Raw genomic sequence first — 15,253 nt, 5'->3', positions numbered from 1 at the left:
ATCATTGCCAGAAGTATAAATATAGATATGAGACAAAACTGAAGGCACCCAAAAATTTGATGTAATTTCTTACCCAGAAGAGAAAGGAAAAAACAAAAACAGCAAATCTGAAGCAGTATTTGAAAAGTCCTTAGCTTATTGTGAAATCAGTTTGATCAGTTTGTCTGAATTTATAGTTACTGCTAAATAAAGATAGGTTGCATTTGATCTTATTTTCTCTTTTCTAATTAATAAATTATGTTTTTAAAAGTTAGTGTATCTTCTGGCATATTCCAACCTGCTGTGATTGCTTCTGTGTTAGATACTTCTCAAAAGTACTGCAAAGTTTTGTTTAGCACAATTATTTTTCTTCTTCTGTGTTCTGTCTTCTGTCATTTCTCTCTCTCAAAACTCTAAGTACAACACTGTTGCTCAAAGCTTTCTGAAGTGTGTTTGAACAGGCTGAACTCTATTACCCTTCATCACTTCCCTTAAACAAGTGAGCTAATGATGTTCTTTCCTTTTAAAATATTTGTTGAGACGTCCACACATGTTCCTCAGCAACCCCCAAACTTGTTAAAAGCCCATGCCTATTTCATGCTCTGGAAGTGTACGTGACGTGGGCACTGGGTATCAAACACAGATGGACATAAGTGTCATCATGTCATCAAGAAACCCATAGGAAAGGTAGTTTTCCATGTTAATAGTGGATTTTGAAGGCCTTTAGATCATTTCAATGAAAGGGGAATACTTGAGCCAGAATGCACATTCCATAGAAAAATATTCAAGAAATCAACTCCCCCATGAGGTTTGTGTTCATATGATTTTTTCCTAAGATTCTTTGTAATTTGGGAGTAATTTAATGTCTCCAACTAGTTTAGGCTCTGAATATGTGATTTAAAATATTTCCTTGGCGTATTTAGCAAAATTAGTTATTTTTACTTGCTTTCAGCTATTAATTTAAAATAAAGGTTTAAAAAAATCTTGGTTTCCTTTCTTAACAAATTAAACAGTTGGCTGAAAGGAACTCCCAAGTGAATATTGACACTAGAAAAATAAGCAGGGTGAAGCTTGAGGTAACCCTTATCCCCATAAGGGCAGTCAAGGGAGGAAAAGAAAAAAAAATTAAGGAACGAGATTTGCTCCTAGGATAAAGTCTGCATTGAAAATTCTGACCCAGGTACCAGGGCAGTGCCAGAAGACACGCCACCCAGACATCTCAGATGGATACATATCCTATGCACAAACACACGCACACTCCAGTCGCAAGAAGTTGGCCAGTGCAGTCAGCCCCTACATTCGCCAAAGGCAAACTGAAGTTATCAAGTACAATTATGAACAAATAGACTAAACTTGCCAAACATTTGATGAAAACCAATAGCCAAAGAGAAGGGCCAAACTCAACAAACAGAAGAGTTAGTAACCAAAAAGAGTTAGTAGTGAAAACAGAGAAAAACTTTAAAATTGGCATTTAATGTACTTAGCGTTGAGAAGATATTGCATCTATAAAAAGAAGTTAGGCTATGAAAGAGAAATAAAAATTTGTAAAATTAAAAATATAACATGGCAAATGCTGCAGATTGTCCCTCTCAGCTCCATTCCAACTCCTTTGTTTCGTACCCTGTTGCATGCTAGAGAGGAGAAAATCTGTGTTTCTCAAACTCCTCTACCACCTGGGTTCTGGGTGGGATTGAAGCTCGCTTCTTAAAAGGAGAATGCATTGTGTGAGGTTTGGAAGGCAGAAGTGAACATGCTGAGGTGGAGGCCACACTTTAGCTGCTTTTGTTGTGCCTGCTGGCAAGTACAGTCAGGGAGGCATTTGGCTTTTCTGCGGCAGCTCTAGCAGACGTCCAACTGTCTGTTCTCTTGCTTCGTGGGCATTCAGAAGCAGCATGTGACATCTGTTTACTGGTACATGTCAGGGCTGAGGCCACAAGGTCTTGTAGCCAGCAGAGATGTAATGTAATGGCACCTTATCCTTGGATTGTGGCTGAGGCATTTGGATGTGGAGCCGGCAATTCTGGTGGCAGGTTCTTCATAGCAGCAGAAGCAGCAGCCCCCTGCCTGGCCAGTTCTGTCTGTTCTGGGAGTTGTTCTGGACTTCCCAATTACAGACTGCTCCTCTCAACCTTCAGATGATTTTGTAAACATCTAACTCCATCTATTAATTTTCTTCTGCTTGAACTAACCAGAGTGCAACGGAACCGTAATTGATATAGGTGATCATCTAAATAATACACCTTCATATATATGGATTAAAGCACAAAAAAGATATATTTGAAGGTTGAATTAGTAAGCTGGAGTATCAAACTAAAGTAATCTCTAAAATATAACACAAAAAGACCTGGAGATGGAAAATATGAAAGATATCCTGAAATACAAAATATAAATTTACAAATTCTACCATTTGAAGTGCTAGAGGGCTAAGACTGAGAAAATGCAGGGGAAGAAGTAAACAAAGACATGAGAAGAAAAGAAATTCCCAATATTGAAAACAATTTTCAGAGTCAGGTCTCAGAAAGTCACGAACTACAGACTCTTTCTATTCTAATTACTTACAATTACTATAATAATAAGGTTGAAATAACAAAATATGAATAAACTCAAGAAAGAGGAAGACATCAAATAAAAAAAACAGTGACACTGAGTGAAGAGGCCTTACTTTAAAAATTAATAAGACGACAGGAACAATAAGGAGGCAAACATATTGCTAAATCACAATAAATATGAATTGATTAAATTTATCTATTAAAATAAGACAACATCCATCAATTTGTTATAAGCATACTGTGGAGCTCTGAAAAGTTCTCCAAATCAATCATATAGCAAGTAGCAGAACAAAATATAACTTATGATCACAACTACGTTTGAACGTTGTGTATGTGTACATATGTATAAATGTGAATGCACAGGTAAAGGGCGAGGAAACACCAAGTTTTTAACAACGTTTCCCTCTGAGGTAGGAATTGAACTAGACTTGGGATGGGGATGGAAAACTGCAGTGAATAATTTTTTCCAATTAAATATTTTTAAAATACTTGTAACATTAAAAATAAGAAAGATTTTGCTACTTTCCAAAGATAATTCTATCAAAAAAATTTTTAACTCATTTTTAAAAAGTTGTTACATATGTAATTATAATAGTCATATTTGACAAATCATTTCTACAAAGGAACTTGTAAAGTCAATGAAATAGTAGAGTATGTGAGAATTTTAGAATAAAGTTTACAAAAAAGGACACCCTCTTTGGAATAAAAATTCATATAAAATATATGTGAAATTTTCCCAAGAGCCACACTCTACAGATGATTTGTAAATGGTTATGGATAAGATTCTTTCAAATCTAGAACCAACATACAAACTATAAGAAAGATAAAATAAAATGTAGAATCTACATTAAGTCTGGAAAAAAAGTTTAGAGAAAAGAATTTATCAGTGTGTCTTCAGCAGTAAAGGAAAATAAATTTTTCTAATACAGAAAACGGTATAATGGGACTATATAAATTTGAAAGCAGGTATTTTTTAATACCATCACTTTTTTCCCGGCCCAATACAAATCAAAAAACCTGGTATCAATTTGGTTTCACAACGAGATTTTTTCTAACTTAATAGAGAATATGCTGTCAGTCAAGACAATATTTTGGTCTCATGTCAGCTATGTATCTCAGTGAAAATTAATAAATTGGAATTTTGATGTATATCACTCTTAAGAATTGTATTAATGTGAATCCATTCCCTTTGTTTTCATCAAGAGAGAAATTGATCAGTTCAAGAGGAGAATAAAACTCTAGACCCTCGCTTGATAGCTCCGTCCAGACCCTTGATAACTCTGTGAAGATACCATGTAATTCTCAACCAAAAACCAACAATATAATGGATGCTGTGGTGCTCCACTCCATTCCCCTTCAGATCCAAGACACTCACTTCCCAACCTAACAGCAGTTGAATCTCTCCCCAGGAATGCTCTCAGCCAAAAGAAGCTGATTTGTCCCAGGTAAGACACTGTTCCTGGAAGCAGCCTGTATCCAATGACTGATCCCTATTAGGGGATGGGAGTAAAAAGACCCGCCCCTTTGCTTCAATTAGGACGTCTCTGAAGATCATACCAGCTCAAGAGCTCCTCAGAGTAGTCAGTTAGTTGAGGTATCTGTTGCAACTGCATTACAGTTTAGTTTCTCCCTCTGCTCGGCCCTCCTTCCCTCACCGTTCATAAATTTTAATCCCTAGAGCATGCCCCCCAAAATTTTCTCCATGCAAATATTCATCTCAGAATCTGCTAACTGCGAAATCCAGTCTAAGATAATCAGCCTTCTAACCCACTCCAAGTTCTATAGTTTTCAGTTTACTTTTTTCCAGTTTTCTTCCTTTATCTAAATATTTTCATTGAAAGTAACTTTTTTACAAAAGTTAATAACTGCTTAGAATAAAATGTAAACAAAATACAGCAGAAAATCAAAAAGATGTTTTTTAATAAATAAGTACATAAATATGGCTACTATTAACATTTTCCATATATTATTATATTTACTTAAAAATAATATCATTTAATAAAAATGTTTCATAATCTGTATTTTACCTTAATAAATTATAAATATCTTCTATCTTATTATGTATCTTTATAGCCTTTTGGACTGCTGCATGATGTTTCAGTGAAAGAATGCACTATAAATTTACTTATGAACTTTTACTTATTTGAAAAAATTCAACTATTAAAATGATTCTGCAGAAAATATCCTTGTGCATACATGTTAGTGCAGACTCATGCTCATTTCCTTAGGACACGTTTCTCAGTGTGGAATTCCTGGAGCAAAGGGCATGTGAATTTGATGTTCTTATTGTTCAGTTTCCTTCAAGAAAGATTGCACTAATTTGGCAACCGGACATGTTTGAGCATGCGTACTCTACTTGGAAGGTATCTTTCATTAAGCTCTGAAAATATATCTGTTTTAATTTGCATTTTTTCATAACAAGTGGGATTGAATATTTTTCATATGTTTTGTGGTTATTTGGGAAGTTCTTTGATGAGCTACATATTCGTTTGCTGGCCCATTTTTTTCTATCAGGTTAAATGTAGTTTTCTTATTAAATTGAAGAATTCTCTATATATTAAGAATACAATACATTGTATATTAATATAAGGGCTGATAAATAATGATAATAAGATAATTGACATGGAAATGTTCATAGTCTATATTTTATAAGTATGGATATATGAATAAATTAAATTTAATTGATTTTATGATAATATGAATATACTAAAATTACACTACAAATGCAACTTCCTTCAGGTGTTCTTCTAGACTCGAAAACACAAATTAGAATCCCTTGGTATTATTTCTAATACCATCCTGCAATTTTTCTTCACAGATCTCACCATAGATTCTAACTGTATATTCATCTGTGCAGATATTTGCTTAATAAAATAAAAATTTGTTTAATCTCATTAGACTGGAAACTTTATGAGAGCAGGGACCACTAATGATTTGTGTTTAGGACGAATCTGGCACATAGTATGTAAATAGAATCATCTCTTGCTTAAAAGCATTTTTATAGGTTGCTTCAAAATATTTTTTCCTAAACTTTTCTTTTTCTCTTAATTTTGTCTGTTTTAAATCAAAGTTTTAGAAAAAACTTTTTATGATGGAATAGTTTTCCCAATTATGGCTTTGGTGGCATGTTCACTATGTTCATTACCATCCCAACTTTCTCTGAGTGTCATTATTTTCTTCTAGTGCTTTGGTAGTTTCCTTTCATATTTTAATTGTCTTTAATCTATATGTGATCTATTTCAATTTTACAAGGTAACTATTTCATTTTTTATTTTCCTTCATTTGGATCCAAATAGTTTGCCAATTTTTTCTGAGAGCTTTTATTGAATAAACTGTCTTCTCACCACTGGTTTGAAACACTGCTTTTTCATATACTAAATTATTTTATATGTACTTAGGTCTGTTATATTATATTTGTTTCCACTGCTCTATCTGACAACATCTTGGCTATTAATAGAATAGTAAAGTTCAGCCACACATGCTTCATTATTCTTCTCTTTAACGTATCACTAGATTCTCTTACATGCTTTCAAGGGAATATAAGGAACTGTTTTATAAAATCTCCTTAACCCACCAAAAAAAAAACCCCCAGAAATCTAGAGGTACGATGCTTTGCTAATATTGGAAAAAGCAGATCAAAGACAGCTATCAAAGTAGAGATCTAGAGAACCTTGAAAATAGTTTGTGAAAGACACTAAAAATAGTGAGTTGTCACATTAAAATGTCATCCAGGACCATAGAAATGTACCATATACCTCAAAATTATTTTAGAGTCCTCCAAACAGGACTGCAAGCATGAATAGAAACAGAAACAACTAACTTATGAGCCAGTCAGAAAAAGACAAATACTGCATTCTCTCATTTATATGTGAAATCTAAAAGAAAAAAAGTAAAACTCATAGAAATGGAGAGTAGAACAGTAGTTACTAGAGGCTTGGGGTTGGGGGAGGATGGGGAGATGTGGGTCAAAGGGCACAAATTTGAAGTTCTGTAGGATGAATAAGTCTGGAGACCTAATGTACAGGAAGAATGACTGGAGTTAATAATACTGTACTGAATACTGGAAATAGGCTAAGAAACTAGATTTCTGGGGCTCTCATGACAAAAATAAGGTAAATATGTGAGGGGATGATATGTTAATTAGCTTGACTATAGTAATCATTTCACTGTGTATATGTATATCAAATCATCACATTGTACACCTTAAATATATATAATTTTTATTTTAAAAAACTGTTCTAGTAGTCCCTAATTTGGGATTGGGAAATACATTACCAGTAAAATGTCTGTTCCACCAAACCAAACAGGACTATATACTGTCCTGGCAAATGGTGGCTGATGAGCCATCCCCTCTCTCTGCCTCTCCCCCTCCCTCAGGCTTCACATTTCCTGTTCTGAAATGCTGTCCTTTTACTCACCCTTTTAAATATTGGCTTATTAAGTCATCATGGCATTATTTCAATTGAATTAAGTAAAACTCACTGACTAAATATCTTGAAAAAAAGAAAAGAAATACCTAAATTACTGAAGCACATGGAAGGGAGGTAAGCTGAGATGTTCTCTCTCAACAGAAAACAGCCTACAGGGGAGGGAAAATACTTTAACTTCACAGTGTTATAAGCTAGGTTTGGAAAGTGTGTACATGTATCTCAGAGTGAGACAGATGACTGCTTAGAAGAATTGATGGACACGTGCAATGTAAGGAGAGCGGAGAAATTTAATTTTCTTTGATTTAGGTATATGAGGAAGTCTTTGTATATGAAATTGATTTAATATGTGGCAAGAGAAAGTTCAAAGTGACAACATTTGAGCAGTCAATCCTCAGCTAGGAGAAGAAACTATGTAGGATTTATGAGGGCTTCATGTAGACAACAAAGAATTCAGAGAGTAAAAATGAAATGTCTGCAGGCTTCAGAAAAGTCACTGGAGGTTTTTAGAACAGCCTTGATATAAAATTACTGACTAAAGACCAAGCATTGTTGGGAGTGCAGGCTGCCTAGGACTTCTGGTTAGGAGTATTAAGAGTGTGTTAGTTGAAAGAACAGATCAAATCAACTAGTTGGTTTTGGAAAATGTCGACAGAATGGAATCAGACAAAAACTATACTAATGAGCTAACCACATCCACAAGAACTAAGTATGTTTTCAGGTCAAATAAGTGAGGTAGGTGGTCAAAATTAACTTGATTTCTAGACAAGTAAAAACGAAAATAATTAGCTAACTGGTGGATGAGGAAATTGCGTAACTTACGCCCTCAGTAAGAATAAGTACGGGAGCAGTAGACTTCCTCATTTCCAGCTTCAAGAACCATCTCTGTGAACACTGACCTTAATCATTTCTTTTCTATTTACCTAAACTGAAAAAATCTATTGGGAAACATCCCAACTCATAAAATCCAAAAAAGCTTTTAGCTTAAGTAAGTACTGTGAGAGTCTTAATATAAAACTGACTAAAACAAATACAACAATGTTGTCAACATCATGCTCCTACTATTTAAAGACTTTCAAAAGGCTCCATTCTCGTGGGTAGTCAAAGCCTCAGGAGGAGTTTTCCTAAGATTAACCCCCAAATTCCAGCCAGTGTTCTTGAGAACCAGCTGGAAATTCTTGGAAAATAATTTTCCTTCCTTCCTCTCTCCATTCCTTTCTTCCTTCCTTCCTTCTTCTCTCTCTTTCTCTTTCTTTCTTTCCTTCCTTCCTTCTTTCTCTCTTTCACTCTTTTTTTTCCTTTTTGGCCTCCAGACAGTTTGAGAAGTAATAAGAGAATTACAGATAGAAGTTGCCATATCACAATAGCCTAAAGAAATAGTAGTTATATAAGAAAGCTTGAAACAAATGATGCTTTCCTTGATTTCTAAACACACCTTTAATATCTGTGGATCTATATTTTAGTAAATTTACATTTTAAGAAATACAGACAGGTATATGAGCACTATAACATATGGTACCATAACACTGTAATGATTTGTGGTAATTTATGATTGTTTATTCACACATCTTTCTTTCGAACTAGACTAAAGACCAGGTATTCATGCATTCATTCTACGTTGAACAAATGCATATTGAATTTCTACTGTAGAAGGACTGTTTCAGACACAGGGGAAATGAGAGAAAAAAATGAAACAGCAAAAGCTCTGCCTTCATGAATCTTAAGATGAACAAGAGATCAGACCAAAGCAAGAGATTCATGAGAACAGAATCAGATCAGGAGATAAACACTACGGAGATAATAGAGAGCTATGCAACTACAATGTTGGGGAAGTTGGGGGCAGATGTTCGGTGTGTTTTAGGAACAGCAAGAAGACCACTGTTGCTGGAACAGAGCCAGGGCAGGGATGGGGCAGGATGCGAGGGTAGACGGGGAGTGAGGAGCTAGCCTTAGAGGTGATTGTAGCGGTTGTAAGCAGAGGGGTGATGTGAGCTGGCTCATAGTTTCAAAGGGTACCTCCAGTTGCTTCAGGCCAGTGTGGAGGGTAGGCAGACAGAGGGCTGGAAGGTCATCATTATTCTGTTTGTGTCACTTTGCCTTGCCTGGCACACATTGTTGGTTCAATCAATGCTCATTGAGTGAGTGAATAAATGAATAAATGGAGATGTTTGTGACTGCTTATAGATTTTATGAATATAATAAATAGCAACTTCTCAAATGATTTAAGCTGTTATTTTGAGTAATATAGGTTATTAGGCAGAAAGAAATTTTTTTTCTTAAAGATTGGCACCTGAGCTAACAACTGTTGCCAATCTTCTTCTTTTTTTTTCCCTCTGCTTTTTCTCCCCGAATCCCCCCAGTACATAGTTGTATATTTTACTTGTAAGTCCTTCTAGTTGTGGCATGTGGGACACCGCCTCAGCATGGCCTGATGAGCGGTGCGGTGTCCGCGCCCAGGATCTGAACCAGCGAAACACTAGGCTGCCGAAGCAGAACGCAGGAACCTAACCACTCGGCCACAGGGCCGGCCCCCTGAGAAATTTTTTTGAGCACTGAGAACCAGTTGAAAGATTCCCAGACTAATAATCCTGAACCACTTTTAACTTCACCACATACCTGTAGTATGTGAAATGTAGTGCACAGAGTCCAGAATATTATTACAGCAGTTACAGGGAAAGATGGCAAAACTGGCCATGGAACTGATTTATCATAAAACAATTGTGCTAAGTAACTTCTATAAATTAGTAATTCTTTCAGCAGAAATTGTTTTTGAATATTGTATTAAGATATCAAGCTTGATACACTTCACTATGTGTGAGCTTGTCTGTAAACCAGTGCCCTTCCCATGTATTAAGCGGTATTTGGAAATTCATCATAGAGCATTCTTGATAAGAAAGTTCCCTTCTTATTCCTCGGTCACTGAAAATGCAAGCTGAGGAGGAAAAGGCTTCAAATTCTAAGGGATGTTTGTTTCTTTTTACTCAACTATGAGTAACAGATTTGAAAAATGAAATAGTTTAAAATCATGCAGATGATCCCCAACACTTTTAATAGGAACCCGCCCCCCCACCCCCCCCATTTTTGGAAAACAAATTACGCAAACAAACTTCTGAAGAAGAGCAATGCCTCAGAACCAAGCAGAGGATGTGTTCTTCTGGTAAAAGCTAAAATGAAAACACAGCACACCTGCTTCCAGCTGGTCCCCCCTCACATATCTCACACGGCCTCGCCACGGGAAGTCTCGTCCAAGTCAAACATGAAGCAATTTTAAAGTAGCACCTACAGAGGAACTTGGGCAGAGTTTGCCAGCAAAACCCCAGACCCTAAAAGTTCCTGCTGCACAGGCTTTATTTTCATTTCCTTGACCCATTTGCAGAGAGTTGTTACTGATGGCCCGCTCAGCCTCCCTGTACACAGCACACCAATAATAAACAGAGGCCAGCTGACACCCAGAGACACCTGCAGAACACTCACAGTGCAGGATTGTTCATCAAGGGGAAACATTTTGACTGGGGGTGGATGGGTAGCCATCCACTGGCTCAGGACACACATGCACGCATACACACACGCGCGCGCCTAAAAGTTTACCGAAGACCCTCCTGAGGGCCTGCTGGACTGCCAAGAGAGCTAATAGAAAAGAACCGCTGACTGTGGGGAGCAATGTGTGAAAAGACCTCTGTATGCAGTCATCCCCTTGTATCCCAAGCACTTGGACTTGCTGAAATTAATTTTGCAAAAGTTTGGTAGAAACTGCATGCAAGCCTTTGCACAAAGACTAAGGCATGGAGCTTATTAGTCCAGTTTCTCAGGATCCAACTTCTTATTTATTCATAAATTACTTATTTGCCAATGAAAATACTTTGTTGAAGGTCCGATCAAGCAGGTGCATTCAAGTAACCTGAAAAGCCTTCACTAACATTTGAGAACTTTTCAGAACTAGGTTTCTTGGAATTGACAACAAAGGTCTTTTTTTCTTCCATGAATTCAAGTTTGAAATATTTTTCTAAATAATTCAGAAAATATGATTTAAGTTGGTAATGGATCAATAGGAATATATATAATAACACTCACCGTGTTATGAAAGTAACTTATTTCAAACATATTCAAATACAATAATTAACATCTTTAAAGAGCCTTCATGGTATTTTTAAATAGTACACTCAGGGTTTTTTGATGAGTGCTTATTCATGACAGGAGAAATAAAGGAAAGCTGATTTTTATACCTGTGCAGCTCCAAAAACCTAAGATTCAGTTCACTTATACTGTAATTTTTTAACTGGATGAGATCTATGAGAGGGCGGAAGAGTAGAAAAAAATTGAACTCAAAGATGTAATAATATATCTAAGGGCCCCCTAAGGTGGGGACAGAGTTAACGGGGAAACTAGATTTCAAACCTCTACTAAAATGTACCCTTTCTAGAATATTGTGCAACCTATCTTGTGCATGTCTTCCTTCTGAATTTATCAATGAAACAGTAATCTTCCATAACAAAAATGAGTAAAAAGTTGGGTACTATCTCTAAATTGTTTAGAGATTCAAGTATATTGAAATCTTTTGGTTTTGTCTCATTTTTTTCTAATTAGCAAAGTGCATCTTTCTGATGGTCTTTAAAATCACTTACATCAAGTCTTAGGAAGAGTCCAAACCATTCTTGGACAAGAGAGCACACACCAGATGCGCTTTAAGCAGCAATGCAGCTGTAGAAAGTGTGTGAGTGAGATCTGAAGCTGGAGACAAGCCAGTTTGCCTTAAAGAATTCCACCTGGACCTACTTAGCACCTCCTTCCTTGCCCTCACCCTAAACACAAACCCTTGGAGTCCTCAGGGACAGGAATGGAACCTGGAGAGAGCAAGAGGCTTAGTCTTAGTTTGTGTTGGCAAGATTGTTCCAAGGTCCTTCTATTTCCTGCCTCACCCTAGTTTGGCCCTTCACCTGCCTCCCATACCTCTCCTCTTTGCTCCAACAGACAATTGAAACTCAGTATAGCCAGTAATCACTGCTATATATTAATAAATCAGAAACTATAGCATTTCTCCTGTATTGTCTTTTTATGGTTTTTATGAGAGAAATCCAAGGGATATACTGGAGACCTTCTTTCATTGCATGTAACCAGAACAATTTAATAGTAAACAACTGGGCTGGTACAATTCTTATATAGGCACATTAGTTCAGCTATTAAGAAAAAATTTCCATGTTTACATTCTTCAGAATGTTTATCCTTAAATAGAGACACCACTGTTCTACATCCAGCAGCTGAAATATAGATATTAAAATTCCTTTAGAAGATTCAGAAATTTTATTATATCTTCATTTATTCATTTATTCAAAAATTACTAATTATTTTAGCTTACACTGAATGCATATACCTATCTTGGGCCTGGTAGTAGGTTAAGTACTCTGTATAGATTGTATCATTTAAGCTTTGCAGCAGTGCATAAAGTAAGTACTATCATTATCCCTCTTTTCTAGTTAAGGAAACCAAGTACAAAGAAGTTAAGTAACTTTCCCAAGGTTATACAGCTAAAAAGTTATAGAATTAATATTTGAATAGAGTCTCTTGCAAAGATGTTAATTATAAAATCTAGGCACCAAGTGGAAGAGGGTTCACTGTATAATTCTTTCAACTTTTCTGCACTTTTGTAAGTTTTCATAATAAAAAGTCAGGAGGAAAATCACTCTTATTTTCATTCCCATGAAACTTTCATTGATACATCATATCGTGACTCATTTGATATTCATTTGGAGCCACATTATAAACACTAGTGCAAAATTAAGATATTCCCAAATGAACAAAACTGAGGGAGTTTATTACCACTAGACCTGCCCTGCAAGAAATGCTCAGGCATCCTGCAAGTTGAAATGAAAGGACACCAGACAGTAATTTGAAGCCATATGATGAAATAAAGATCTCAGTAAAGGTAAATATGCACATTGATGCTACAATCTTTACAAAACACTATCGAACTAAATTAAAAATATTATACATCATGACCAAGTAAGATTTATTCCTGAATGCAAGGATGGTTCAACGTATGAAAATCAATTAATATAATATACCACGCTAGCAGAATGGAGGAAAAAACCACATGATAATCTCAACTGATGCAGCAAAAGCACTTGAATAAAATTCAACATTTTTTCATGATAAAAACACTCAACAAGCTAAGAATAGATGGAACCTATCTGAATATGATAAAAGCCATTTATGAAAAAACCCACAGTGGACATCACACTCAATGGTGAAAGACTGGAAGCTTTTCCTCTAATATCAGGAACAAAGTAAGGGTGCCCACTCTTATAACTTCTATTCAGCATAGTACTAAAAGTCTTACCCAGAACATTTAGGCAAGAAAAAGAAATAAAAGGCACCCAAATTAGAAAGGAAGAAATAAAATTATCTCTGTTCACAGATGATATGATCTTATATGTAGAAAACCCTAAATATTCCACAAAAAACTCCTAGAAATAATAAACAAATTCAGCCCAGTATCGGGATACAAAGTCAACACAGAAAAATAGATTGCATTTCTATACAGTAACAATGAATGATCTGAAAAGGAAGTTGAGAAAAAAATTCCATTTGCAATAGTATCACAAACAATAAAATACTTAGGAATTAATCAAGGAGGTGAAAACTTTATACACTGAAAACTATAAAACATTGCTGAGAGAAATTAAAGACATAAAAATGGAATGATATTCCATGTTCATAATTAGAAGACAATATTGTTAAAATCTTCATACTACTACAAGTGATCTACAGATTTTATGCAATCCTTGTTGAAATCTCAATGATATTTTGTGAGTATATAGAAAAATTCATCCTAAAATTTATACGGAATCTCAAGGGACCCTAAACAGCCAAAACAATCTTGAAAAAGAAGAATAAAATTGGAGGATTCCCTGATTTTAAAACTTATTGCAAAGCTATAGTAACTGAAACAGTGTCGTACAAAGACAGACATTTGACCAGTGGAATAGAATAGAGAGCCCAGAAATAAACACTTAGATATGGTCAATGATTTTCAAATAGGATGCCAAGACCATTCAATGGGGAAAAGACAGTCTTTTCAACAATTGGTACTAGTGAAACTGGATATCCGCATGTAAAAGAATGAAATTAGACCCTTACCTACCACCATATACAAAAATTAACTCAGAATGGATTAAAGACCTAAATGTAAGAGTTGAAACTTTAAAACTCTCAGAAGAAAACATAGGACAAAAGCTTCATGATATTAGACATGGCAATGATTTTTTGGATTTGACACTGAAGGCACAGGCTAAAAAGAAAAAAATAGATAAATTGGACTTCATAAAATTAAAAAAATTTGTTCATCAAAAGACAGTATCAACAGAATACAAAAGGAACCTACAGAATGAGAAAATATTTGCACGTCACATATATGATAAAAGATTAATGTCCAGAATATATAGAGAATTCCTAAAATTCAACAACAAAAACAAACAACCAGATTCAAAACTCAGCAAAGGACTTAAATAAAGATTTCTTCCAAGAAGATATACAAATGGCCAATAAGCACATGAAAATATGCTCAACATCATTAATCATTAGAGAAATTCAAATTAAAACTGCAGTGAGATACACCTCACACTCATTAGGATGGTTACTATCAAAAAAACAGAAAATAACAAATGTTGGCAAGGATATGAAGAAATTGGAACCCTTGTGCCTTGTTGATAAGAATTAAAATGGCACAGCTGCTATAGAAAACATTATGACAGTTCCTTAAAAAATTAAAAATAGAATTACCATGATCCAGCAATTCCACTTCTGAGTATATACCCCAAAATATTGAAAGCAGAGTCTCGAGGAGATATTTGTACACTCATGTTCTTAGCAGCATTTTTTACAATAGTTAAAATGTGGAAGCAACTCAAGCGTCCATGGACAAATGAATGGATGAGAAAAATGTTGTATATACATTTAATGGAATATTATTATTCTTAAAAAGAAAGGAAATTCTGACAAAGGAAGGAAACATGACATAACATGGATGAAACTTGAAGACATATGCTAAGTAAAATAAGCCAGTCACAAAAAGACAAATACTGTCTGATTCTTCTTATATGAGGTACATAGAGTAGTGAAAACTATAGAGACAGAAAGTAGAATGGCGGCCACCAGAGGCTAGAGGGAGGAGGGAATGGGGAGTTATTGTTTAATGGATAGAGAGTACAGTTTTGCAAAATGAAAAGAGTTCGGGGGTTGGATGGTGGTAATGGTTGCACACCAACATGAATATACGTGATACCACTGAACTGTGCACTTAAA

General features: G+C 35.4%; 1 protein-coding gene across 1 annotated transcript in view; it reads left to right on the top strand.

The window, feature by feature from the left end:
- Window positions 1-15,253, top strand: part of CFAP299 (cilia and flagella associated protein 299) — a 563,955-nt gene that overhangs the window by 437,642 nt on the left and 111,060 nt on the right. The gene's annotated exons all lie outside the window — the stretch shown is intronic.

This window comes from Equus quagga, chromosome 3 (genome assembly GCF_021613505.1).
Source record: "Equus quagga isolate Etosha38 chromosome 3, UCLA_HA_Equagga_1.0, whole genome shotgun sequence".
In the NCBI taxonomy this organism is placed as follows: Eukaryota; Metazoa; Chordata; class Mammalia; order Perissodactyla; family Equidae; genus Equus; species Equus quagga.
This window is presented reverse-complemented; position numbering and strand designations above follow the sequence as displayed.